The following is a 24,885-nucleotide window of genomic DNA, read 5'->3' on the forward strand; positions in this document are numbered from 1 at the left end:
AAAAATGATTGCAACAGCAAAAAAATAAAATGCAAGCCGAGGCGTACAAGGTTAGACTATATGACAGCCATGATACAATCATGAGCATAAGACCTTCAGGTTATTTAATGAATACATTTTGGCTTTTTTATCAGGTATACTTCATTTATTATTAGGAGAATAATATTTGAAAATGGAATCAGCATCAATCAGAAGCCCTCAGTGTTTTAAGTCTGAACAGAGAAACATAGGTTAATCTTGGAAAAGGCTAAAATAGCTTGCTGATAAAGCATCTTGTTGTACGCTTCCAACATGAACGGCTATATTTAGCTGCTCTTGGAACCTGTAATGGTGACAAATAATATCTCCAGTAAGAGATCTTGTTCCCATGAAAATAATAGAAATATAGCATCAGCGAATACAGTAACTGAATATTGCTGCTGTAATGTCATTCTAGAGAGCCAGAGGTCTGCCATGCTACAAATAGCACACGAACACCCATTCTGACCCTCATCAGCAAATGCCATGTCACCTTCATCTGTGCATTATTCTCTCCATTAATGTCAAGTTGCCTTTTATTTGTAACAGAAGTCTTTGTTACACAGGGCTGCCACTAGGAAATTCGGGACCCCACCCCAGCCCTGCCTCCATCATTCAAACTGTCCACAGTCGCACCGCTCTCTCTTGGAAAAACTTCTCACCAATCACACATTAACAGTTCCCATCACCAGATCACATAGCTAGCAGCTTTTGTTTTAGCCAAAAGATTTTTTAACCCACCACCACAGCAAGGTAGACTCTTTTAGCCGGGTCCTACTCTACTGCAACTTATAAAACATTTGTTAAAATATGCAATACAATTTAGGTATATTTTTATTTATTTTTCAATTTTTAAAATGACCAATAATATCACATAAAAGGGACAAATACCACCGCACCATGACCAGACACCACATTATCACCTGGAGGGGTTGTACTCGTTCAGGTGCAGCGGGTGGCATTCAGGAGGCAAGTTCCTTTAAAAGTTCACAGGATTTATTGCTTCACAAACCCACATAATAAAACAAAACAAATAGCCTTTAGCTCAGGCAAAAGAAAATACAAGTGTCCAGTACTTCAGGCTCAGTCCTGGAGCCTCAACACACATTGGATGCTTTCACCTCCCCACACACAGGTCCTGTGTTAAGCATTAGCCTACATTTTATAGCTCTAACCACACCCAGGAACCCATCACATGATTAGACACGTGGTTGTGACATCATCGCAGGTCCTCAAACACATATATAGGTATGGTGATACCCCTACCCAGGGGCAAGGTATATGGGTAGCCAGTCCCTCCCACCTCTCACAGCTACCCTTAACCCGGACCCAAGTGTACTAAATGATCACTTAGTGCTTATGTGCATTAAAGAAAACACTCCGGGTTACATCAGAGAGACAAACCATCTCTGCGACACATACCTCCCGTCGACTATACGACCTTTAGCCATGCTATACACCACATATTGACCTATAATACCACATACAAGGGACAAATACAGTGACACCATGGCTGGACCACATATTACCACAACAGTGACCAAATAATACCACATACAAGGAACAAATACAACTGTCATGAATCCCCAATGGCTAGGGATAGCACAGGATAAGCAAAGATAACAAATATCGGACGAGCTCTAGGGTGATGGAACCTGGGCTGACCGCTGCCCTACGCCTGACAAACGCAACTAGAGATAGCCAGGGAGCGTGCCTACGTTGGTTCTAGACGCCACGCACCAGCCTAAGAGCTAACTAGTACTGCAGAGAAAACAAAGACCTCACTTGCCTCCAGAGGAATTAACCCCAAAGATATAGTTGCCCCCCACATGTATTGACGGTGAAATGAGAGGAAGGCACACACATAGAGATGATGTATATAGCTTTAGCAAATAGAGGCCCGCTGAAAACTAGAAAGCAGAATGACACAAAAGGGGACTGAGCGGTCAGCAAAAAACCCTAATCAAAAAAACCATCCTGAGATTACAAGAACCCATGTGCCAACTCATGGCACATGGGGAGAACCTCAGTCCACTAGAGCAACCAGCTAACAAAGAGACATTCTAAGCAAGCTGGACAAAAAAACAAACAACTGAAAATCAGCACTTAGCTTATCCTGAAAGATCTGGGAGCAGGTAGGCAGGAACCAAACAGAGCACATCTGAACACATTGATAGCCGGCAAGGGAAATGACAGAAAGGCCAGGTAAAATAGGAAACACCCAGCCTCTGATGGACAGATGGAAACCAAAGGCCGCAACCCACCAAAATCACCTAGTACCAGCAGTAACCACCAGAGGGAGCCCGCAAACAGAATCCACAACAGTACCCCCCCCTTGAGGAGGGGTCACCGAACCCTCACGAGAACCCCCAGGGCGATCAGGGTGAGCTCTATGGAAGGCGCGGACCAAATCAGTCGCATGAACATCGGAGGCGACCACCCAGGAATTGTCCTTCTGACCATAACCCTTCCACTTAACCAAATACTGGAGTCTGCGTCTGGAAACACGAGAATCCAAGATCTTTTCAACAACATACTCCAATTCTCCCTCCACCAGCACCGGAGCAGGAGGCTCGACCGAGGGAACAACAGGCACCTCATACCTCCGCAACAACGACCGATGGAACACATTATGAATAGCGAACGATGCTGGGAGATCCAAACGGAAAGATACAGGGTTAAGAATCTCCGAGATCCTATAAGGACCGATGAACCGAGGCTTGAACTTAGGAGAAGAGACCTTCATAGGGACAAAACGAGAAGACAACCACACCAAGTCCCCAACAAGAAGTCGGGGACCCACGCGGCGACGGCGATTAGCAAACTGCTGAGTCTTCTCCTGAGATAACTTCAAATTGTCCACCACCTGATTCCAAATGTGATGTAGCCTGTCCACCACCACGTCCACTCCAGGACAATCCGAAGACTCCACCTGACCAGAGGAAAAACGAGGATGAAACCCCGAATTACAAAAAAAAGGAGAGACCAACGTGGCCGAACTAGCCCGATTAGTAAGAGCAAATTCGGCCAGTGGCAAAAAAGCAACCCAGTCATCCTGATCAGCAGAAACAAAACACCTCAAATAAGTTTCCAAGGTCTGATTAGTTCGCTCCGTCTGGCCATTCGTCTGAGGATGGAATGCAGACGAGAAAGACAAATCAATGCCCATCTTGGCACAAAACGTCCGCCAAAATCTAGACACAAACTGGGATCCCCTGTCAGAAACGATATTCTCCGGAATCCCATGCAAATGAACCACGTTCTGAAAAAACAAAGGAACCAACTCAGAGGAGGAGGGCAACTTAGGCAAGGGCACCAAATGAACCATCTTAGAAAAGCGGTCACACACAACCCAGATAACGGACATTTTCTGTGAAACCGGGAGATCAGAAATAAAATCCATGGAAATGTGCGTCCAAGGCCTCTTCGGGATGGGCAAGGATAACAACAACCCACTAGCCCGTGAACAGCAAGGTTTAGCTCGAGCACACACTTCACAAGACTGCACAAAAGTACGCACATCCCTAGACAAGGAAGGCCACCAAAAAGACCTGGCCACCAAGTCTCTTGTACCAAATATTCCAGGATGACCAGCCAACACAGAAGAATGGACCTCGGAGATGACTCTACTGGTCCAATCATCCGGAACAAACAGTCTTTCTGGTGGACATCGATCCGGTTTATCCACCTGAAACTCCTGCAATGCGCGTCGCAAGTCTGGGGATACGGCGGACAATATTACCCCATCCCTAAGGATACCAGCAGGCCCAGTGTCTCCAGGAGAGTCAGGCACAAAACTCCTGGAAAGAGCATCTGCCTTCACATTCTTTGAACCTGGCAGGTATGAAACCACGAAATTGAAACGAGAAAAAAATAACGACCAACGACCCTGTCTAGGATTCAAACGCCTGGCAGACTCAAGGTAAATGAGATTCTTGTGATCAGTCAAGACCACCACGCGATGTTTAGTACCCTCAAGCCAATGACGCCACTCCTCAAATGCCCACTTCATGGCCAAAAGCTCCCGATTACCCACATCATAATTGCGCTCGGCGGGCGAGAATTTTCTAGAGAAGAAAGCACATGGCTTCATCAGTGAGCCATTAGAACTTCTCTGTGACAAAACCGCCCCCGCTCCAATCTCGGAAGCATCAACCTCCACCTGGAAAGGAAGTGAAACATCTGGTTGACACAACACAGGAGCAGAAGAAAACCGGCGCTTAAGTTCCCGAAAAGCCTCCACGGCCGCAGGAGACCAATCAGCAACATCAGCACCCTTTTTAGTCAAATCAGTCAAAGGTTTAACAATACTGGAAAAATTAGCAATGAACCGACGATAAAAATTAGCAAACCCCAAGAACTTCTGAAGGCTCTTAACAGATGTAGGTTGTGTCCAGTCACAAATAGCCTGAACCTTAACGGGATCCATCTCAATAGTAGAAGGAGAAAAAATGTACCCCAAAAAAGAAATCTTCTGGACTCCGAAGAGACACTTTGAGCCCTTCACAAACAGAGAATTGGCCCGCAAAACCTGAAACACCTTCCTGACCTGTAGAACATGAGACTCCCAGTCATCAGAAAACACCAAAATATCATCCAAATACACAATCATAAACTTATCCAGATATTCACGGAAAATATTGTGCATAAAGGACTGAAAGACTGACGGAGCATTGGAGAGTCCAAAAGGCATTACCAAATACTCAAAATGGCCCTCAGGCGTATTAAATGCGGTTTTCCACTCATCACCCTGTTTTATCCGCACCAGATTATACGCACCACGAAGATCTATTTTAGTGAACCACCTAGCCCCCTTAATGCGAGCAAACAAATCAGTAAATAATGGCAATGGATACTGGTATTTGACTGTAATCTTATTCAGAAGGCGATAATCTATACCAGGCCTCAGGGAACCATCTTTTTTTGCCACGAAAAAAAAACCTGCTCCCAGAGGGGACGAAGATGGACGAATATGTCCCTTTTCCAAGGACTCCTTAATATAATTCCGCATAGCAGTATGCTCTGGCAGTGACAGATTAAATAAACGACCCTTAGGGAACTTACTGCCAGGAATCAATTCTATACCACAGTCACACTCTCTATGGGGAGGGGGCGAATTGAGCTTAGGCTCCTCAAAAACATCCCTATAATCCGACAAAAACGCAGGGATCTCCGAAGGAGTAGATGAAGCGATAGAAATCGGAGGTGCATCATCATGAACCCCCTGACATCCCCAGCTTAGCACAGACATTGTTTTCCAGTCCAGGACAGGATTATGAGTTTGTAACCATGGCAGACCAAGCACTAGTACATCATGTAAATTATACAGTACAAGGAAGCGAATCACCTCCTGATGAACGGGAGTCATGCGCATGGTCACTTGTGTCCAATACTGCGGTTTATTCATAGCCAATGGTGTAGAATCAATTCCTTTCAGAGGAATAGGAACTTCCAGAGGCTCTAGACTAAAACCGCAGCGTTTAGCAAATGACCAATCCATAAGACTCAGGGCAGAGCCTGAATCCACATAGGCATCGACGGAAATGGAAGACAGTGAAAAAATCAGAGTCACAGACAAAATGAACTTAGACTGCAGAGTATCAATGGCAAAAGATTTATCAACCCTTTTTGTGCGTTTAGAGCATGCTGATATAACATGAGCTGAATCACCACAATAAAAACACAAACCATTTTTCCGCCTATAATTTTGCCGTTCACTTCTGGACTGAATTCTATCACATTGCATAGTCTCAGGTGCCTGTTCAGAAGACACCGCCAACTGGTGCACGGGTTTGCGCTCCCGTAAACGCCGATCAATCTCAATGGCCATAGCCATAGACTCATTCAGACCTGTAGGCGCAGGGAACCCCACCATAATATCCTTAATGGCCTCAGAAAGACCATTTCTGAAGTTTGCAGCCAGGGCGCACTCATTCCACTGAGTAAGCACCGACCATTTCCGAAATTTCTGACAATATATTTCCGCTTCATCATGCCCCTGAGAGAGGGCTAATAAAGCCTTTTCAGCCTGAATCTCTAGGTTAGGTTCCTCATAGAGCAATCCCAATGCCAGAAAAAACGCATCCACACTGAGCAATGCAGGATCCCCTGGTGCCAATGCAAATGCCCAATTCTGAGGGTCGCCCCGTAGGAACGATATAACAATCTTGACCTGTTGAGCAGGGTCTCCAGAGGAGCGAGATTTCAAAGAGAGAAACAATTTACAATTGTTCCTGAAATTCAGGAAGGTAGATCTATCTCCAGAAAAAAACTCTGGAATAGGAATTCTAGGTTCAGACATGGGAGTGTGAACAACGAAATCATGTATGTTTTGAACCTTTGCCGCGAGATTACTGAGGCTGGAAGCCAAACTCTGGACATCCATGGTAAACAGCTAAGATCAGAGCCATTCAAGGGTTAAGAGGAGGTAAGAAGCAGCTAGACAGCAATTAGGGGCTAGGCAGCAAAACTCTGAAGGAAAAAAAAAAAAAAAATTTCCCTTGAACACTTCTTTTTCTCCTGCTTCAGCCCAAACAATTAACACTTTGTGGGCCGGCTATACTGTCATGAATCCCCAATGGCTAGGGATAGCACAGGATAAGCAAAGATAATAAATATCGGACGAGCTCTAGGGTGATGGAACCTGGGCTGACCGCTGCCCTACGCCTGACAAACGCAACTAGAGATAGCCAGGGAGCGTGCCTACGTTGGTTCTAGACGCCACGCACCAGCCTAAGAGCTAACTAGTACTGCAGAGAAAACAAAGACCTCACTTGCCTCCAGAGGAATTAACCCCAAAGATATAGTTGCCCCCCACATGTATTGACGGTGAAATGAGAGGAAGGCACACACATAGAGATGATGTATATAGCTTTAGCAAATAGAGGCCCGCTGAAAACTAGAAAGCAGAATGACACAAAAGGGGACTGAGCGGTCAGCAAAAAACCCTAATCAAAAAAACCATCCTGAGATTACAAGAACCCATGTGCCAACTCATGGCACATGGGGAGAACCTCAGTCCACTAGAGCAACCAGCTAACAAAGAGACATTCTAAGCAAGCTGGACAAAAAAACCAAACAACTGAAAATCAGCACTTAGCTTATCCTGAAAGATCTGGGAGCAGGTAGGCAGGAACCAAACAGAGCACATCTGAACACATTGATAGCCGGCAAGGGAAATGACAGAAAGGCCAGGTAAAATAGGAAACACCCAGCCTCTGATGGACAGATGGAAACCAAAGGCCGCAACCCACCAAAGTCACCCAGTACCAGCAGTAACCACCAGAGGGAGCCCGCAAACAGAATCCACAACATACAACCATGTCATGGCCAGACCACATATTACCACCACATAGTGACCAAATACTACAATACCGAGCATTAATAAAAAAAACAAACAATACTAATATCACCATAAGTGCCATTATACACAGGAGATTTGTACTTAGTATGCAGTGTCCATGTACAGGTAATACAGTGATCAATGGTGACATTATACACAGGAGCTCTGTATACAGTATCAATGTACAGGTAATACAGGGATCACCAGTGACATACACACGAGCGCTGTATATATTGTACAGGTTATACAGTGATCAATGACATTATACACAGGAGCTCTGTATACGGTGTCAGTGTACTGGTAATACAGTGATCACTGGTGACATTGTACACAGGAGCTCTGTATATTGTGTCAGTGTACTGGTAATACAGTGATCACTGGTGACATTGTATACAGGACCTCTGTATATAGTATACAGTGTATAGTGTCAGTGTACAGGTAACACACTGGCTCACCAGTGACATCTTTAGGTGAAGTCCTTCATCTTCACTTTTCATCTTCATCCAGCACAGACCGCCATCACTTCTTCCAGCCAGGGCTAGTCTCAGCAGGAAATAACAGTTATCTAGCGCATCGCTTGCAGAGCACATTACTTAATTTTTTCCCAACTTCTACACTACACCAGATGAAGAAAAAAAGGTGACATAGTGTTGCTCTGCACAGTAACAGGACCGCTCCACCCTATTTAAAACACTATCCTCAAATATAAAATAAATACATCACTGCAGTAATAATATCCCTTAATTAGCCTGTTGTGAATTTACCTTTTGGCTCCCTCTAGTGGCTACTAGTGATTTGACTCTGGGTATGTCATTCATCCCTTGTATGCTCACCTGGGTCATTAGGTCAGGGGTGTTGCTATATAAGCTCCCTGGACCTTCAGTTCAATGCCTGGCAACGTTGATATCAGAGCTAATCTGTAGTGCTCTTGTCTACTGATCCTGGTTCCTGCTTGATTAAGCTAAGTCTGCTTTCTTGCTTTTTGCTATTTGTTTTTTGTTTGCATTTTTTGTCCAGCTTGTATATAATCTGTTTTCTGACCTTGCTGGAAGCTCTAGGGTGGCTGGTGTTCTCCCCCGGGCCGTTAGACGGTTCGGGGGTTCTTGAATCTCCAGCGTGGATTTTGATAGGGTTTTTGTTGACCATATAAGTTATCTTACTACATTCTGCTATTAGTAAGTGGGCCTCTCTTTGCTAAAATCTAGTTCATCTCTGTGTTTGTCATTTCCTCTTACCTCACCGTTATTATTTGTGGGGGGCTTGTATCCTACTTTTGGGGTCCTTTCTCTGGAGGCAAGAGAGGTCTTTGTTTTCCTCTTCTAGGGGTAGTTAGCTCTCCGGCTGGCGCGAGACATCTAGCGACCAACGTAGGCATGTTCCCCGGCTACTTCTAGTGTTGGCGTTAGGAGTAGTTATATGGTCAACCCAGTTACCACTGCCCTATGAGCTCGATTTTTGTGCTTCGCAGACTTGCTGATATCTCTGAGACCCTCGCCATTGGGGTCATAACATTAGCCCCTATGGTAATAATATCCCCCATCCTGGCCCCCGTGTGCCTAATTCCTGGCTCAAGCCGTATGTTCTCCAATCCTGCCCTCTTGAGTACCATTCTGCCCCCGTGTGATGTCCCATCCTGTCCCAACTGTCTCCATCCTGCCCCATCTGTCGCATGATCCTTTCCCATCTGTCCCATGATCCTGTTCCATCTGTCCCATGATCCTGCCTCAGCTGTCCCCATCATATCCATCCTGCTCCATGTGTCTCGATCCTGCTCCATGTGTCTCCATCCTGCCCCATTTGTCTCCATCCTGCCCCATGATCCTGGACCATCTATCTCCATCCTGCCCCATGATCCTGCACCATCTGTTTCCATCCTGACCTATGATCCTGCCCCATCTGTCTCCATCCTGTCCCATATCTCCAGCCTGCCCCATGATCCTGAACCATCTCTCTCCATCTTGCCCCATGTCTCCAACCTGCACTGTGTCTCGATCCTGCACCATGTGTCTCCATCCTGCCCCATGTGTCTCCATCCTGCCCCATGTGTCTCCATCCTCCCCCTTGTGTCTCCATCCTGCCCAATGATCCTGCACCATCTGTCTCCATTCTTCCCCATCTGTCTCCGTCCTGCCCCATGTTCCTGCCCCATCTGTCTCCATCCTGTCCCATCTGTCTCCATCCTGCCCCATGATCTTGCCCCATCTGTCTCCATCCTGCTCCATGATCCTGCCCCATCTGTCTCCATCCTGCCCCATCTGTCTCCATCCTGCTCCATCTGTCTCCATTCTGCCCCATGTTCCTGCCCCATCTGTCTCCATCCTGCCCCATGATTCTGCACCATCCGACTCCATCCTGCCAAATGTCTCCATCCTGCACATGTCTCCATCCTGCACCGTGTCTCCATCCTGCACCGTGTCTCCATCCTGCACCGTGTCTCCGTCCTGCCCTGTGTGTCCATCCTGCCCCTTGTCTCCATCCTGCCCTGTGTCTCCATCCTGCCCTGTGTCTCCATCCTGCCCTGTGTCTCCATCCTGCAAAGTGTCCCCATCCTGCCCTGTGTCTCCATCCTGCACCATGTCTCCATCCTGCCTCATGTCTCCATCCTGCCTCATCTCTCCATCCTGCCCTATGTCTCCATCCTGCACCATGTGTCTCCATCCGTCCCCATGATCCTGCACCATGTGTCTACATCCTGCCCCATGTCACATGCCTAGCTGTCCCATGATGCTGCTTCATCTGCCCCATGATCCCACCCTATCTGTCTCCATTGTATCTATCCTGCACCATGTGTCTCCATCCTGCCCCATGATCCTGCACCATCTGTCTCCATTCTGCCTCATTATCTTGCACCATCTCTCTCCATCCTGCCCCATGTGTCTCCATCCTGCCCTATGATCCTGCACCATCTGTCTCCATCCTTCCCCATCTGACTCCGTACTGCCCCATGTTCCTGCCCCACCTGTCTCCATCTTGTCCCATCTGTCTCCATCCTGCCCCATCTGTCTCCATCCTGTCCCATCTGACTCCGTACTGCCCCATGTTCCTGCCCCACCTGTCTCCATCTTGTCCTATCTGTTTCCATCTTGCCCCATCTGTCTCCATCCTGTCCCATCTGTCTCCATCCTGCCCCATTATCCTGCATCATCTGTCTCTATCCTGCCCCATCTGTCTCCAACCTGTCCCATGTTCCTGCCCCATCTGTCTACATCCTGTCCCATGTCTCCATCCTGCCCCATGATCCTGCACCATACCTTTCCATCCTGCCCTGTGTCTCCCTCCTGTACCATGTCTCCATCCTGCACCATGTCTAAATCCTCCACCGTGTCTCCACCCTGCACCATGTCTCCATCCTGCGCCATGTGTCTTCATCCTGCCCCATGTCTCCATCCTGCCCCATGATCTTGCACCATGTGTTTGCATCCTGCCCCATGTCACATTGTGCAGGATCATGGGGCAGGATGGAGACAGATGGGGCAGGATGGAGACACATGGTCCATGTGTCTCCATCCTGCCGTCAAAACATATTGCAGCTTGCCGCTTTCAATAAAAAATAAACTTTCTCCTTACCTGGCTGCAATCTAGCGGCGATGTTCCCTCCAGGCATTTCAAGCGCGGACTCGACGGCGAATGACAATGATGTCAAACGCCGGTGATGTGCACGCTGACATCAACTGCCAGCCTCCAATTGGCTGGCGGCTTTTAACTATTGCCGTGTGGGCCCGGCATGCCGCTGGGGCCCAGTAAGCAGAAGAGAGGGGGCCCCCTCTGCTCATCGGGCCTCATATGCCAGTTAGGGCAGTAATACCCTGATGGTGGCACTGTTATTACATAATGGAAAGGTGCTGGAGGACACCATGCATTTGAAATCAAGTCAACAGCGCCTTAAAATAGTTTACATATACCTATTGAAATACTGCAATATTTACTATATTATATTGTTAAAGGGTTTGTTTCACTAATACAATGTTCAAGGACTCTGAATGGAATGTTTTGCATAAATGGCCATTCAATTTATAGGGGACCTTTCACCAGGTTATAGTGTGGCGCCCCAGGATCCTGGTCATCACAGTGGTATTGCTTTCCTCCAGGGGAGAGTGATGATACGTTCGGAGGCAAGGAAGGATAACTGTATCCAGGTACCACAAACATGCAACACATTCATACTCCAGGCCACCAGGGGGAGCTTTTGATCCTATTTACTAGGTGACTCCCCATATATATATATACAGTTAGGTCCATATATATTTGGACAGAGACAACATTTTTCTCATTTTGGTTATAGACATTACCACAATTTAATTTTAAACAAAACAATTCAGATGCAGTTGAAGTTTAGACTTTTAGCTTTCATTTGAGGGTATCCATATTAAAATTGGATGAAGAGTTTAGGAGTTTCAGCTCCTTAACCTGTGCCACCCTGTTTTTTAAAGGGACCAAAAGTAATTGGACAATTGACTCCAAGGCTATTTCATGGACAGGTGTGGGCAATCCCTTCATTATGCCATTCTCAACTAAGCAGATAAAAGGCCTGGAGTTGATTTGAGGTGTGGTGCTTGCATTTGGAAGGTTTTCCTATGAAGTAAACATGCGGTCAAAAGTGCTCTCCATGAAGGTGAAACAAGCCATTCTTAAGCTGTGAAAACAGAGAAAAAACCCATCCGAGAAATTGCTACAATATTAGGAGTAGCAAAATGTACAGTTTGGTACATCCTGAGAAGGAAAGAAAGCACTGGTGATCTCATCAATGCAAAAAGACCTGGGCGCCCACGGAAGACAACAGTGGTGGGTGATCGCAGAATAATCTCCATGGTGAAGAGAAACCCCTTCACAACAGCCAACCAAGTGACCAACACTCTCCCGGAGGTCGGCGTATCAATATCCAAATCTATCATAAAGAGAAGACTGCATGAAAGTAAATACAGAGGGTTCACTGCACGGTGCAAGCCACTCATAAGTGTCAAGAATAAAAAGGCTAGACTGGACTTTGCTAAAAAACATCTAAAAAAGCCAGCACAGTTCAGGAAGAACATTCTTTGGACAGATGAAACCAAGATCAACCTCTACCAGAATGATGGAAAGAGAAAAGTATGGAGAAGGCTTGGTACAGCTCATGATCCAAAGCATACCACATCATCTGTAAAACACGGTGGAGGCAGTGTGATGGCTTGGGCATGCATGGCTGCCAGTGGCACTGGGTCACTAGTGTTTATTGATGATGTGACACAGGACAGAAGCAGCCAAATGAATTCTGAGGTATTCAGAGCCATACTGTGTGCTCAGATCCAGCCAAATGCAGCAAAACTGATTGGTCGTCGTTTCATACTACAGATGGACAATGACCCAAAACATGAAGCCAAAGCAACCCAGGAGTCTATTAAAGCAAAGAAGTGGAATATTCTTGAATGGCCAAGTCAGTCACCTGATCTCAACCCAATTGAGCATGCATTTCACTTGTTAAAGACTAAACTTCAGACAGAAAGGCCCACAAACAAACAGCAACTGAAAACCACCGCAGTGAAGGCCTGGCAGAGCATCAAAAAGGAGGAAACACAGCATCTGGTGATGTCCATGAGTTCAAGACTTCAGGCAGTCATTGCCAACAAAGGGTTTTCAACCAAGTACTAGAAATGAACATTTTATTTAAAATTATTGAATCTGTCCAATTACTTTTGGTCCCTTTAAAAACAGGGTGGCACATGTTAAGGAGCTGAAACTCCTAAACCCTTCATCCAATTTTAATGTGGATACCCTCAAATGAAAGCTGAAAGTCTGAACTTCAACTGCATCTGAATTGTTTTGTTTAAAATTCATTGTGGTAATGTCTATAACCAAAATGAGAAAAATGTTGTCTCTGTCCAAATATATATGGACCTAACTGTAACTGGTAGTCTGTAGGGAAAGTTAGTTAGTTCCAGACATCCATCTGAGGAGGACAGAGGGTCCACGGAGCTGTGCATGCCCTAAGAGCTGCCGTTCCCAGAAGGAGACATCTTCAGAAAGCAGAATTGATTGCAGTGAGCATGAAGGAAAGCAAAGCACAGGAGAGGATACCAGAAGGGGACCAGCCCCGAACAGGCTGCCTCCTTCTGAGGCGCAGAACACCGGTAGCCAGAACACCAAGGTAGTAAGGACCTCTACGCCTTACTTCAGAGACCGGCAGGACATCTAATTGCACGTTACCTGTCCATACCTACACCCAGGAGGCACGGTGGCACCCCTCAGAGGCTGGGGCATGCTAGAGTCCCTATAAACCGCCTCCAGCCACCAGTCATACGGGTTTTGTCCTATCCGACTACGGGGGACAGAGAGAGAGACACCACATCGGTGAGGCCCTTATTTGAAGCTTATGCAGTAAGGGACTCCACCACTACAGCGCAAGGGAAGGCTATTGATTTCCACCTGGACAAGGGGACTCTGGACTTGCCTCCGAACCGGTCAGACTCTGCCTGCCCTGTGATCTGGTGCCCTGGACTGTGGCTGCTGTGGTAAAGAGACTGCAATCCTGTGTCCTCGCTCTTCTCTGCACCTTTCACTATACCACCATCTACACACTGGGAAGCCCTGTGGATATACTACACCTGTGGGAAGGTATACCATCTAGCTGCCATAACATCACCCCAGTGGACCCCTTAAAGCAGCATCACGAACATAAACTTTATCCCTTTAAAGACCTTCCCCTTTTATACGGAAGTCCCAGGGCCACGGACTAGGTCACCGCCGTGACATCCCCCTTTGAGCCGACCGGACCCGGTACCGAGTAACCCCTTGCCCTGACGGGGCGCTCCATCTTGGAGTCATGAACAGGATCTACTGACCCAGCAAAACGGGTCATGTGCGCCTAAAGGACTGCACCTAACTGTTTTGTGCTCAGAGACTGTGTATCACAAAAGACCGCCAAAAATTGCAGCCAAAACCACCGCCATTACAGCACCATGTGGCGTGCAGGAGGAGTGGGGCGTGTTGTCGTGGGTGTAGCATGGAAAAATGGTGCAAAAGTAAAAGCCGCCCCTCACAGATACTACTATGTCAGAAGGATATATCCATCAACCAAAAAGATGCACCTCCTGGTCTGGGATGGAGGGGGCAGGAGCAGAGACCGCCCAGAACAGGAAGACGCTGACACAGATCTGGTTGGCAAGATGGCGAGCGGAGGTCACCCGGAGGAGGGGGAGAAGGCCCGTAGCATCTCGCATCAATCGGAGGAGGAAGAGACCTCGCCGTCATTTATGAACCCGGAGGTTCTCGGCGCGGAGTTCGAGGAATTATTCCGTCAGCTCTGGAGGTCGTGGTACCGCGCAGCTGCCAGCGTCCAGGAGCAGCAGCGCAGCCAAGCCTAGGATCTCAAGCCTGCAGCGGAGGAGACCGGCACCAGAGACGCCGTGGTGGCAGGTAAGCAAACCGAACCTGCCCCGGCCGCCGACGAGACCCTCCTAGTGCCCATCGACTCCCAGCCACCGCCACCATCCGGCCGGGTGTGTAGCTGCTTGGAGTCGACCTGGGAGACCCTAGAGACTTGCGATGCCCTGCTGCAGCCCACCAAAAAGACTGTAGACATCCGGGGGGAGTGGATGACTTTCAAATGGACCCATACCATCACCGACCTGATCTGGTTCCCCGGGGTGCCCCAAGCGGAAGGAGAGCAGGTGGAGGTCATCAGCCAGCAGGAGTACTCCAACGAAAGCGGAAAGAGAGGGAGGAGGAGCTCAAGCGCCAGGCTGCCAGAGAAAAAGATCTACAGGCCAAACCCGGACCCGGAAGGTGGGTCATGAGGACTGGGGCCCGTGGTGGTGTGGGACTGTTGTAACATTCTGCCTTAATTCCGGCTGGGGCTTCATCAAAGAACCCTACCTTTACCCCAAAGTCTTCGTGACTAGGCAAGACGTAGAGGCGCACCTAATGGAAGGACACCTGGGCAGGGACTTCTACCCTGGTGACCGCATTACTTACACCAGACATTGGGGAGATAAGGGGTGGTACGCCCTCCATGTCCATAAATGCGAGCTAAATGAGGAGAAATCGCCACCTCGTGGCCGGGAGCCACTACTACCAGCGGCTCCATACTGCTCATCATCGTCTCCACCTGACCAGGTGACCCCTGCACCGTTCACCATGTGCACAAAGGCCACACAGACCACCATCAGGCAGACCTCAGTGGGCACCCAGACGCCTATCCAGACCATGGAGTCCTTATATGTACTGTGTGTTGATTGCCCAAATCCACATATACTGCAGTGGAAACTGCCACAGCCCAAGTAAAGCACGTCAAAATCTAAAAATGACTGTAAATAGTTACATGTTCATCTTTTGCTGCAAGTTTGAAATGACTGTTACCGTTTCAAGTTCATTGAGCCCGACCAGGGTTTCCACTTAAAGGGGTCCCACATTAAAAGGGATCCTATGTTTTGCACAAGTTGCTCGTTGCCTTTCATTTAAAGACACTGGAGTCATGGACAGTGAATGGCTCACAAACTTTCCACTGTAAATAGTTTGCACCTTCTTAAAGGTGCTTTCTACTGGTTTTACAAAAGGAGCTTTCGAAGAGACTGCTTCTGACATTTTCGTGAAAGTTGCTATTGCTGCTGTTTTAGAGTTATTGATTGACTTGAATATTAATTGCACTACCTCATTGAAAGACTTGAATACTGTTTGAACCCCTAAAGGGAATGCTTACTTGTTGCACTTTCTTAAAGTGATAATGTTTGAGAGTTAGATAACGTTGCATAGTGTATAACAGTTCATACATATATTAGTAAGCTAGTATAATGAACCAGAGTATATTAAAGAGTTAATGTAGTTAATAAAAATAAAAATTCAGGATTGAAGTTAGATAGTATTGTATACCGACAGATATGAAGATAATTCGTGATGATGCACTTTTGGAATAAGCTGAGAAGAAAATATAGAAAACCCGTGGGGGTTCATCAAAAGTTTTGCACTTGAATAGAGATAAAATGATTGTTTTGCACTTTGAAATCCAAAGATAGTATACCCGTAGTGGGTAATTGTATTTCAAAGTTAGTTCATAGTTATATTGTTTTATTAAATTTCTCTTCACAAAAGTACGCTTACAATGTAAATTGTTCATGCAACATTCAAATGTCCTCACCTCCCATAAAGGGAAGCTCTAGTTATAAGTTTATAGCATTTTAAAAATTGTATGTCTTTTTGCATTAACATGTATTGTTGCTCTTCTTTTCATAGTCTGGGAGTACTGGATTTAACGAGGGAGGGGGGGAGTGTGGCGCCCCAGGGTCCTGGTCGTCACAGTGGTATTGCTTTCCGTCAGGGGAGAGTGATGCTATGTTCGGAGGCAAGGAAGGATAACTGCATCCAGGTACCACAAACATGCAACACATTCATACTCCAGGCCACCAGGGGGAGCTTTTGATCTTATTTACTAGGTGGCTCCCCATATATATAAACTGGTAGTCTGTAGGGAAAGTTAGTTAGTTCCAGAAATCCGTCTGAGGAGGACAGAGGGTCCACGGAGCTGTGCATGCCCTAAGAGCTGCAGTTCCCAGAAGGAGACATCTTCAGAAAGCAGAATTGATTGCAGTGAGCATGAAGGAAAGCAAAGCACAAGAGAGGATACCAGAAGGGGACCAGCCCCTAACAAGCTGTCTCCTTCTGAGGTGCAGAACACCGGTAGCCAGAACACCGAGGAAGTAAGGACCTCTACGCCTTACTTCAGAGACCGGCAGGACAACTAATTGCTCGTTACCTGTCTGCACCTACACCCAAGAGGCACGGTGGCACCCCTCAGAGACTCTGCCTGCCCTGTGATCTGGTGCCCTGGACTGTGGCTGCTGAAACCGACAGTAAACAAGGTAAAGAGACTGCAATCCCTGTTGTGGATTCTGTTTGTGGGCTCCCTCTGGTGGTTACTGCTGGTACTGGGTGACTTTGGTGGGTTGCGGCCTTTGGTTTCCACCTGTCCATCAGAGGCTGGGTGTTTCCTATTTTACCTGGCCTTTCTGTCATTCCCTTGCCGGCTATCAATGTATTCAGATGTGCTCTGTTTGGTTCCTGCCTACCTGCTCCCAGATCTTTCAGGATAAGCTAAGTGCTGATTTTCAGTTGTTTGGTTTTTTGTCCAGCTTGCTTATTATGTCTCTATGCTAGCTGATAGCTCTAGTGGACTGAGGTTCTCCCCATGTGCCATGAGTTGGCACATGGGTTCTTGTAATCTCAGGATGGTTTTTTTGATTAGGGTTTTTTGCTGACCGCTCAGTCCCCTTTTGTATCTTTCTGCTTTCTAGTTTACAGCGGGCCTCAATTTGCTAAAGCTATATATATCATCTCTATGTGTGTGCCTTCCTCTCATTTCACCGTCAATACATGTGAGGGGGCAACTATATCTTTTGGGGTTCATTCCTCTGGAGGCAAGTGAGGTCTTATTTTCTCTGCAGTACTAGTTAGCTCTTAGGCTGGTGCGTGGCGTCTAGAACCAACGTAGGCACGCTCCCTGGCTATCTCTAGTTGCGTTTGTCAGGCGTAGGGCAGCGGTCAGCTCAGGTTCCATCACCCTAGAGCTCGTCCGTTATTTATTTGTACTTTGCTTGTCCTGTGCTATCCCTAGCCATTGGGGATTCATGACAGTATAGCCGGCCCACAAAGTGTTAATTGTTTGGGCTGAAGCAGGAGAAAAAGAAGTGTTTAAGGGAAATTTTTTTTTTTTTTTTTTTCCTTCAGAGTTTTGCTGCCTAGCCCTTAATTGCTGTCTAGCTGCTTCTTACCTCCTCTTAACCCTTGAATGGCTCTGATCTTAGCTGTTTAACATGGATGTCCAGAGTTTGGCTTCCAGCCTGAGTAATCTCGCGGCAAAAGTTCAAAACATACAGGATTTTGTTGTTCACACTCCCATGTCTGAACCTAGAATTCCTATTCCAGAGTTCTTTTCTGGAGATAGATCTACCTTCCTGAATTTCAGGAACAATTGTAAATTGTTTCTTTCTTTAAAATCTCCCTCCTCTGGAGACCCTGCTCAACAGGTCAAGATTGTAATATCTTTCCTGCGGGGCGACCCTCAGAATTGGGCATTTGCATTGGCACCAGGGGATCCTGCATTGCTCAGTGTGGATGCGTTTTTTCTGGCATTGGGATTGCTCTATGAGGAACCTAACCTGGAGATTCAGGCTGAAAAGGCTTTATTAGCCCTCTCTCAGGGGCATGATGAAGCGGAAATATATTGTCAAAAATTTCGGAAATGGTCGGTGCTTACTCAGTGGAATGAGTGCGCCCTGGCTGCAAACTTCAGAAATGGTCTTTCTGAGGCCATTAAGGATATTATGGTGGGGTTCCCTACGCCTACAGGTCTGAATGAGTCTATGGCTATGGCCATTCAGATTGATCGGCGTTTACGGGAGCGCAAACCCGTGCACCAGTTGGCGGTGTCTTCTGAACAGGCACCTGAGACTATGCAATGTGATAGAATTCAGTCCAGAAGTGAACGGCAAAATTATAGGCGGAAAAATGGATTGTGTTTTTATTGTGGTGATTCAGCTCATGTTATATCAGCATGCTCTAAACGCACAAAAAGGGTTGATAAATCTTTTGCCATTGGTACTCTGCAGCCTAAGTTCATTTTGTCTGTGACTCTGATTTTTTCACTGTCTTCCATTTCCGTCGATGCCTATGTGGATTCGGGCGCTGCCCTGAGTCTTATGGATTGGTCATTTGCTAAACGCTGCGGTTTTAGTCTGGAGCCTCTGGAAGTTCCTATTCTTCTGAAGGGAATTGACTCTACACCATTGGCTATGAATAAACCGCAGTACTGGACACAAGTGACCATGCGCATGACTCCCGTTCATCAGGAGGTGATTCGCTTCCTTGTACTGTATAATTTACATGATGTACTAGTGCTTGGTCTGCCATGGTTACAAACTCATAATCCTGTCCTGGACTGGAAAACAATGTCTGTGTTAAGCTGGGGATGTCAGGGGGTTCATGGTGATGCACCTCCGATTTCAATCGCTTCATCTACCCCTTCTGAGATCCCTGCGTTTTGTCTGACTATAGGGATGTTTTTGAGGAGCCTAAGCTCAATTCGCTCCCTCCTCATAGAGAGTGTGACTGTGCTATAGAATTGATTCCTGGCAGTAAGTTCCCTAAGGGTCGTTTATTTAATCTGTCACTACCAGAGCATACTGCTATGCGGAATTATATTAAGGAGTCCTTGGAAAAGGGACATATTCGTCCATCTTCGTCCCCTCTGGGAGCAGGTTTTTTTTTCGTGGCAAAAAAAGATGGTTCCCTGAGGCCTTGTATAGATTATCGCCTTCTAAATAAGATTACAGTCAAATATCAGTATCCATTGCCATTATTAACTGATTTGTTTGCTCGCATTAAGGGGGCCAGGTGGTTCACTAAGATAGATCTTCGCGGTGCGTATAATCTGGTGCGGATAAAACAGGGTGATGAGTGGAAAACCGCATTTAATACGCCTGAGGGCCATTTTGAGTATTTGGTAATGCCTTTTGGACTCTCCAATGCTCCGTCAGTCTTTCAGTCCTTTATGCACAATATTTTACGTGAATATCTGGATAAGTTTATGATTGTGTATTTGGATGATATTTTGGTGTTTTCTGATGACTGGGAGTCTCATGTTCTACAGGTCAGGAAGGTGTTTCAGGTTCTGCGGGCCAATTCTCTGTTTGTGAAGGGCTCAAAGTGTCTCTTCGGAGTCCAGAAGATTTCTTTTTTGGGGTACATTTTTTCTCCTTCTACTATTGAGATGGATCCCGTCAAGGTTCAGGCTATTTGTGACTGGACACAACCTACATCTGTTAAGAGCCTTCAGAAGTTCTTGGGGTTTGCTAATTTTTATCGTCGGTTCATTGCTAATTTTTCCAGTATTGTTAAACCTTTGACTGATTTGACTAAAAAGGGTGCTGATGTTGCTGATTGGTCTCCTGCGGCTGTGGAGGCCTTTCAGGAACTTAAGCGCCGGTTTTCTTCTGCTCCTGTGTTGTGTCAACCAGATGTTTCACTTCCTTTTCAGGTTGAGGTTGATGCTTCCGAGATTGGAGCGGGGGCGGTTTTGTCACAGAGAAGTTCTAATGGCTCGGTGATGAAGCCATGTGCATTCTTCTCTAGAAAATTCTCGCCCGCCGAGCGCAATTATGATGTGGGTAATCGGGAGCTTTTGGCCATGAAGTGGGCATTTGAGGAGTGGCGTCATTGGCTTGAGGGTGCTAAACATCGTGTGGTGGTCTTGACTGATCACAAGAATCTCATTTACCTTGAGTCTGCCAGGCGTTTGAATCCTAGACAGGCTCGTTGGTCGTTGTTTTTTTCTCGTTTCAATTTCGTGGTTTCATACCTGCCAGGTTCAAAGAATGTGAAGGCAGATGCTCTTTCCAGGAGTTTTGTGCCTGACTCTCCTGGAGACTCTGGGCCTACTGGTATCCTTAGGGATGGGGTAATATTGTCCGCCGTATCCCCAGACTTGCGACGTGCATTGCAGGAGTTTCAGGTGGATAAACCGGATCGTTGTCCCCCAGAAAGACTGTTTGTCCCGGATGATTGGACCAGTAGAGTCATCTCCGAGGTCCATTCTTCTGTGTTGGCTGGTCATCCTGGAATATTTGGTACTAGAGACTTGGTGGCCAGGTCTTTTTGGTGGCCTTCCTTGTCTAGGGATGTGCGTACCTTTGTGCAGTCTTGTGAAGTGTGTGCTCGAGCTAAGCCTTGCTGTTCTCGGGCCAGTGGGTTGTTGTTATCTTTGCCCATTCCGAAGAGGCCTTGGACGCACATTTCCATGGATTTTATTTCTGATCTCCCGGTTTCACAGAAAATGTCCGTTATCTGGGTTGTGTGTGACCGCTTTTCCAAGATGGTTCATTTGGTGCCCTTGCCTAAGTTGACCTCCTCCTCTGAGTTGGTCCCTTTATTTTTTCAGAACGTGGTTCGTTTGCATGGGATTCCGGAGAATATCGTTTCTGACAGGGGATCCCAGTTTGTGTCTAGATTTTGGCGGACGTTTTGTGCCAAGATGGGCATTGATTTGTCTTTCTCGTCTGCATTCCATCCTCAGACTAATGGCCAGACGGAGCGAACTAATCAGACCTTGGAAACTTATTTGAGGTGTTTTGTTTCTGCTGATCAAGATGACTGGGTTGCTTTTTTGCCACTGGCCGAATTTGCTCTTAATAATCGGGCTAGTTCTGCCACGTTGGTCTCTCCTTTTTTTTGTAATTCGGGGTTTCATCCTCGTTTTTCCTCTGGTCAGGTGGAGTCTTCGGATTGTCCTGGAGTGGACGTGGTGGTGGACAGGCTACATCAGATTTGGAATCAGGTGGTGGACAATTTGAAGTTATCTCAGGAGAAGACTCAGCAGTTTGCTAATCGCCGTCGCCGCGTGGGTCCCCGACTTCTTGTTGGGGATTTGGTGTGGTTGTCTTCTCGTTTTGTCCCTATGAAGGTCTCTTCTCCTAAGTTCAAGCCTCGGTTCATCGGTCCTTATAGGATCTCGGAGATTCTTAACCCTGTATCTTTTCGTTTGGATCTCCCAGCATCGTTTGCTATTCATAATGTGTTCCATCGGTCGTTGTTGCGGAGGTATGAGGTGCCCGTTGTTCCTTCGGTTGAGCCTCCTGCTCCGGTGCTGGTGGAGGGAGAATTGGAGTATGTTGTTGAGAAGATCTTGGATTCTCGTGTTTCCAGACGCAAACTCCAGTATTTGGTTAAGTGGAAGGGTTATGGTCAGGAGGATAATTCCTGGGTGGTCGCCTCCGATGTTCATGCGACTGATTTGGTCCGCGCCTTCCATAGAGCTCACCCTGATCGCCCTGGGGGTTCTCGTGAGGGTTCGGTGACCCCTCCTCAAGGGGGGGGTACTGTTGTGGATTCTGTTTGTGGGCTCCCTCTGGTGGTTACTGCTGGTACTGGGTGACTTTGGTGGGTTGCGGCCTTTGGTTTCCACCTGTCCATCAGAGGCTGGGTGTTTCCTATTTTACCTGGCCTTTCTGTCATTCCCTTGCCGGCTATCAATGTATTCAGATGTGCTCTGTTTGGTTCCTGCCTACCTGCTCCCAGATCTTTCAGGATAAGCTAAGTGCTGATTTTCAGTTGTTTGGTTTTTTGTCCAGCTTGCTTATTATGTCTCTATGCTAGCTGGTAGCTCTAGTGGACTGAGGTTCTCCCCATGTGCCATGAGTTGGCACATGGGTTCTTGTAATCTCAGGATGGTTTTTTTGATTAGGGTTTTTTGCTGACCGCTCAGTCCCCTTTTGTATCTTTCTGCTTTCTAGTTTACAGCGGGCCTCAATTTGCTAAAGCTATATATATCATCTCTATGTGTGTGCCTTCCTCTCATTTCACCGTCAATACATGTGAGGGGGCAACTATATCTTTTGGGGTTCATTCCTCTGGAGGCAAGTGAGGTCTTATTTTCTCTGCAGTACTAGTTAGCTCTTAGGCTGGTGCGTGGCGTCTAGAACCAACGTAGGCACGCTCCCTGGCTATCTCTAGTTGCGTTTGTCAGGCGTAGGGCAGCGGTCAGCTCAGGTTCCATCACCCTAGAGCTCGTCCGTTATTTATTTGTACTTTGCTTGTCCTGTGCTATCCCTAGCCATTGGGGATTCATGACAAATCCCGTGTCCTCGTTCTTCTCTGCACCTTTCACCATACCACCATCTACACACCGGGAAGCCCTGGGGATATACTTCACCTGTGGGAAGGTATACCATCAAGCTGCCATAACATTACCCCAGTGGACCCCTTAAAGCAGCATCGGTCACACTGACCGAATATCACAGGTGGCGTCACGAACATAAACTTTATTCCTTTAAAGACCTTCCCCTTTTATACAGACGTCCCAGGGCCACGGACTGGGTCGCCGCTGTGACATCCCCCTTTGAGCCAACCGCACCCGGTACCAAGTAACCCCTTGCCCTGATGGGGCGCTCCAATAATGGCCAAGTGTTTTTTCTCCTTTTACATTCCTACTCCTTACCTATCCATTTTTTTGCATTTATTTTTATTATTTATTTTTAAGGGCCTTTTAATTTAGTGTTAATTTTTGTGCCACTTACAAGGAGGTGGTTCTCACAAGCTAATAATGCAAAGCAGCCTAAATACATGCACCCCAGAGAATACTATGATCAACGCCCCCTTGCTAAAGACCATAAAAATGGTTGGAAAAAGTGGTGAAGGAAGGAGAACATCATAGGGAAGACCCCTGGAAGCACCTCTGACTCCCAGATCGCTGCTGAGTACAATGGTGTCCCCTTTTTACTCCACTTTAAGGACTGACAATAAAACATTCAAAATGGATGAGAAATTGGAATTCACAAACAATCTTTCCTGTATAAGACAATATTTTCTTTTAAAAAAAGGAAGGAAGCAAGAACTGCAAAAAATGTGATGTAAGAGGGACTTGGATAAATCCTGTATTAGACACAAAGGAGGGCCTCATACACATTTTGTTCAAATTGTCATATAGCCTGCCAAAAATTACAAGCAGGGTCATCCATACACTATTGAAGGCACCAACTGTAGTACCTCAATTTAATTCTGAAAAAAGTGTAGCTGTTGTCCCCCTACGCTCATAAAAGTTCTGCACAGTGCAATATTACAAGCAGGGTCATCTTTCCACCTTTCAAGGCACCAACTATAATGCCTCATTCAAATATTGTGAACAAAGGGTAGTTGTGGTACTCCTACACTCATAAAGGCTCTGCACACAGTGCAAAGCCAGGAAAAAATGTATAAGCAGGCTCATCCATAGACCACTGAAGGCAACAGCCGGAGGGCCTAATTAAAATATTAAGAAAGTGTAGTTGATGTGCTCCTACACTCATAAAGGTTCTGAGAAAAGTGCTAAGCCATGAAAAAAATGATAAGCAGGGTAATACAGTCATCTAAAGACCCTTGAAGGCAACAACTGGAGAGCATCATTAAAATATTTTGAAAGTGTAGTTGACTCATAAAGGCTTTGCACAAAGGGTAAAGCCAGGAAAAAATTTACATCCATAGATCCTTGAAGGCAACAACTGGCGGGTCTCATTCAAGATTGAAGATTACAAACACTTTCTGTGCTGCTGTCATCTGGTAGTGTGGAAAAGTTGGGGCTAATCCCAGCTTTGTTCATTTTTATCAGAGTGAGCCTCCCAGCACTTTCTGTTGACAGGGGAAAGTGCCTGTCTGTTTTAACCCCCCCCCAGCGGCACTAAAAACCCGCTCAGACAAGATTCTAGCAGCAGGGCAGCTCAACACCTCCAAGGCATAGAGAGACAGCTCATAGCAGGTGTACAGCTTTCAGATCCAATAGCTGAAGGTCCCAGAGGAGTTAGGGAGTATGCTGGATTTGTTGGCCACGTATTGCTTGACCATCTTTAAAAACTTTTCTCACCTTGTTAAAAATACCTGGTCATCAGGGCCTAGATGCTGGGATGGTGTCATGTACCCCTGACTCTGCTGTGTGTCTTACTCGCCACTCCTGCTTGGTTGGGCAATTAAGCTTGCCCCCTGCCACTAGCATTTTCTGATGGAAATTTTTTTAGCATATTTTCCACAATGGCCTT

This window comes from Ranitomeya variabilis, chromosome 1 (assembly GCF_051348905.1).
Source record: "Ranitomeya variabilis isolate aRanVar5 chromosome 1, aRanVar5.hap1, whole genome shotgun sequence".
In the NCBI taxonomy this organism is placed as follows: Eukaryota; Metazoa; Chordata; class Amphibia; order Anura; family Dendrobatidae; genus Ranitomeya; species Ranitomeya variabilis.